Source organism: Nycticebus coucang, chromosome 6, assembly GCF_027406575.1.
Source record: "Nycticebus coucang isolate mNycCou1 chromosome 6, mNycCou1.pri, whole genome shotgun sequence".
Classification (NCBI taxonomy): Eukaryota; Metazoa; Chordata; class Mammalia; order Primates; family Lorisidae; genus Nycticebus; species Nycticebus coucang.
Genome location: NC_069785.1, coordinates 25,616,077 through 25,620,451, shown reverse-complemented (window position 1 = coordinate 25,620,451; position 4,375 = coordinate 25,616,077). Strand labels below are relative to the sequence as shown.

The 4,375-nt window shown below is 33.5% G+C and overlaps 1 pseudogene; it reads left to right on the top strand.

Moving 5' to 3' along the window:
* Positions 1-2,719: 2,719 nt before the first annotated feature.
* LOC128589427 (uncharacterized) lies at positions 2,720-2,812 on the top strand (annotated as a pseudogene).
* The last annotated feature ends 1,563 nt before the right edge of the window (positions 2,813-4,375 follow it).

Here is a 4,375-nt window from a genome sequence, read left to right as displayed (position 1 = left end):
ACAAATAACATTCTGTGGAGGATTAAGTATGTGAACATAAATTACATTCTTTGAAAATGTGACTTGTCCTTGATTTTCTGAAGTAGTGTGGTGTACAAGGAGCCCATGGGACATCCGTGTGCTTTAGTGATAACAGATGATGATTGTGCACTAAGGGAATTTGGGCTGTGTGGTGATGACGTGGTCAATTTCTTGGCCTTTGTGAACATGCCTGGAGTAATTGGTTTTATTTAATAGGTCCATTTGTGAAAATAGCCACTATTGCACATTGGTTCTTATCAAAAGAATTTTTTTTCCTTAAAGTGATGAATCATGGAAAACATCAAACTACCAATTAATGTAATTTGTGTAGAACTATTTTTCCTTTGTGTACCATTAAGGCATTAGCTATCAAAGGTGAAAAGAAAAAATATCAAGCCCAAAATGTGTTGTAGGGCTATCCTAACGACTTAAACAAAGAGAGCAGAAGAGAATTGTATTGCATTTACCTAGATGTTCCCTTTAGCTGAAGCTTTTAAACTAAGATTGATAGAAAACAGTGTTTAGGAAGAAATAATGCATACTGATTTATATAAAAATGCTATTTGCTGTATTTTTCTTTTTGTATTAGATTTAATGAATAGATATGCCTTTTTATTTTGTGGTACCCTACCATTAAATGATACCATCATTTTTTTTCTGCCTAAATAAATTCAAATTCTTGTCATCTACTATCTGAACAGGAAGATTTGAAACATTATTCCTAATTGAGATTTTTTTTTTACTGAATATCTTTTGAAGATAAATTTGTTGTATTCTTTCACCCACTATTTAAAAGGATTTTCACATTTTTATCTTCTAAAGGAATTGTCAATGAGAAACTAAAACCGCATAGACTATACATTAAAATCACTTTAGTTTTTAAGCTGTCATGAACTGTTTCAAAAAATGCTAAGTTGCTATTGTTTAATGTCTGTCATTTTGTAATGCTTTAGAAGTTATCTATCCTGTAAAATTATTAACTGATGCTAAAATTGCCTTGTAAGTATTAGGACAATAGCAATTTTGTAACAGCTGGGACACTGCCAATGTAAGATAAGTACATTTTGCTCTGTAGATTCATAAAGTGCTTTGAAATGGTTTGTAACTGATGGATGGATGCATTTTCTAAGTGTAGAAAGCAATATTTTGTAGAAGGAAATGGCTTGAAAGCTGACACACATGCATGCAAATGCCATTCTCTTCAGTAAGTAATTTGCTTTTTCTTTCAAAAGCATAAATGGCATAGTTAGACACATTATTTTGTATATTGCACATAACAATACAAGATGCACAAAAACAGCAAGTACAAAACATTTCATATTGATAGAAGAGCCCATGGCTGTGGTATATGATTAGCATAAATGTATACACACTGAAGTAATGGAACTGAAAAAAAAGGAAAAGTTTTACTGAACCTCAGGAAATGACATTTATGTTTTCCTTATTTTTAATTTAATTCTGTGACTTGATTGGAAAACTGTTAATTTCATTTTGAATAGACATATTTCCCCGAAGCCACTAAATATTAATTATGGTGACAATGCCAGCTTATGAGCCCAGCATGCTTTTTGCACATAACCTGTTTAGTTTGTCTAACTTTTTTTTTTTAAAGTCAACTGTATGTTTTCTTGTCTGAAGAGTGTTCATATAGACGGGTTTCATCCAGTCAAAATTGTTCTGTAACCTGGATTGATTGTTTAAAAATACAGTGGCTGCTCCATTCTCAGCAGAAGAGACCGGCAGACCACGTAACCAATAAATCTTTGTATTATGAAATTCTGAAAGGATTTATAAGAGAGACCAAGTTTGAATTGAACTGTTTATCTGAAACATTCGATTTAAAACCACTCTGGGTAACTGTTTACTTTTTGAAGTACATGGGCTTTAGACCTAGGTTGGTCAGTTTTGAGTCCCAATGTCAATGTTTTTTCGCTGTGTGAACGTGGGTTGGCCTTTTAACTTTGTTAAGCTTTCCTTTCCTGTTATACAAAACGAAGACAGTCACATCTATTTCTCAGGGCTGGCATGAAGAGAAAATCTATATAGAGTGTTTCTGCACAGTGTCTGACACTTAACCCTCAAGAAATTATAGCTTTGGATGTGATATTACTATTGTCCCACCTCCATCATTATCTGCGTGATTATTTCGTTTGCTGTATCAATATAGAGTTATCTCTGTTAGCCTCGGATTCTTCTTGATTTGGACAATTCCTTGGGCCATCACTGTCACAAACTCCACTCATTAATGGGAATAGAGTACAATTAGAAGGGACACCTTGCCAACACATTTAAATAAGTTTTTACTTTTATTTTGTTGAAGCAATTATTTGAGTCTTTCATATATATCTTAATGACTCTGTTCAAATGAAGTGCAGAAATGGATAAAGTCTACTGGTTTCAGTGGGATGTTGAACAACAGTAAGGTAAAACTTCTCATTTGAATTTTGAGACATGCCACATGTGGGATGTTTTTCTCAGATATCAGGTGCTCTGGTGTATGGATACTTTTGGGTTCCATGGTTAGTAGATGATGATCTACGACACGAATTCATTCATTCATTAGTGAAATTCTCTGCTTACTCAAAAGGCACATTCATTGTAAGATTTTGGAGCAAAGACATAGCAAAAGTATGTTTTTAGATGAATGGTATTTACCTTTTACTTAATTCCACAGGAGGAGACTTCTGATGGAAATTCTGAATTGGGATGACTCCTGTGATAAGAATGGAAACATTTAGCATGGCCCCTGCGCAAGGATGACACGCAAATTCGTGAAGCGTTCCATATTTTTAAACCAAGACCGCACTACCAAAATAAATAAAGAAAGAAAGAAAGAATGGAAACGTGTATGTGTCCTTTGGTTGAAAATCTTATAGGAAAATTGTAAAGACTTCTAGTTCTAGGAATTTTGTGAAACATCCAGCTTATTAAATAGCTACATAATTTCATGCTTTAAAACTTTATTTTTTTTATCTTATTCATACCATTTATTTTACTTTGCTGTGCTTTTAACTCTTGGTGGGAAAGTCTAGGCTTATATATATAGTTTTAGTTAGAGCTTTTCTCCTTGGTATCTATTTTATCATGTGTGTTAATTGTAATCGTTTTTCCCAAATCCTTTGTGAGAAATCTTCTGTGACAAAGGCATTTTCCTGACTCACTTCATGTCAGATGGAGATCATATATGTTTTATTACCATTAGTCTAAAGCTTCTCAGGATATTAAAAACATTAGTGGTATCCCTGATTATAGTATAGTGGAGATGGGGCTTCATCCCAATTTTTCTGTCGCTGGTATGAATTGACTGAGAAGTAATATATATTTTTTGCTAGCCATTTTCCTTTCTCTTGAGCAAATTTATCCAACAGAGAAATACTGCATTCCTTTCATAGGAGCATTCATTTTATTTTATTTTTGCAGAGGAAATACTTAACTTTATTTATTTTGTATTAACATGAGGGTTCGTACAATTAGGTTACACTGCTTGTATTTATCAGGTAAAGCTTGAGTTGTAGTTGTGACCTCCAACTAGGAAGTGTGCCGTTTAGCCCTACGTTGTACCCATTAGGTGGAAACTTAGCAAAGACTTTTCATCTATAAGTCACCACTTACAGGCCAGGCTCCTTGAGTATTTATATATTGTAACCAACAATAGGAAGGCTTTTGGCGTAGTTATCCTAGTATTGATAACTTTTATAACTTTTTATCATTATGCAGACAGATCTGCAAGAATAACATAATTTATTCACACATTTTTAGTTTTACCTTTGAGTTCATGGACCGGAAATGCCTTTGGGATAAACTTTTAGAACATGATACAAAGCTTTAGCCATTGATGGTTATAGAAAACTTTTACCACCACGTGGGCAGTTGTTGGTAATAGGCCTAATACTAGATGTGAGATAAACTAGTTTTGTGTTCCGCCATCCTTTCTCTTTAATTTATGTCATATGAACCATGTTTTGATTAATGCCACTTTTGTATGAATTGGATAATTCCTCGGTGCTATGAACAATAGGAAGATAAACATTCTTCTACAGGCTGTACAGAAATCTTAATTATAACATGTTTGCAGAGTTTTTGACTTAAAAAACAGCCTTGTCTTTATTGCCAGAAAAAAAGAAGCTTTAGGAAGTATAGAACAAGAATGGTAAATGGCCTTCAACACTTAACTAATTTATAACCAACCAGATACGTTTACTTGGAAATACATACGTCTTTAAAATATTTTCTTTTTAGCGTGCAACATAGTTCTTTATTCTTCTTGAGGGATATACCGTGTTGCCTAATATTAATACATTTAGCTCCTGAGATCATATGAGATAGGGTGTATGGCCATAGGCAGATAGGTGAT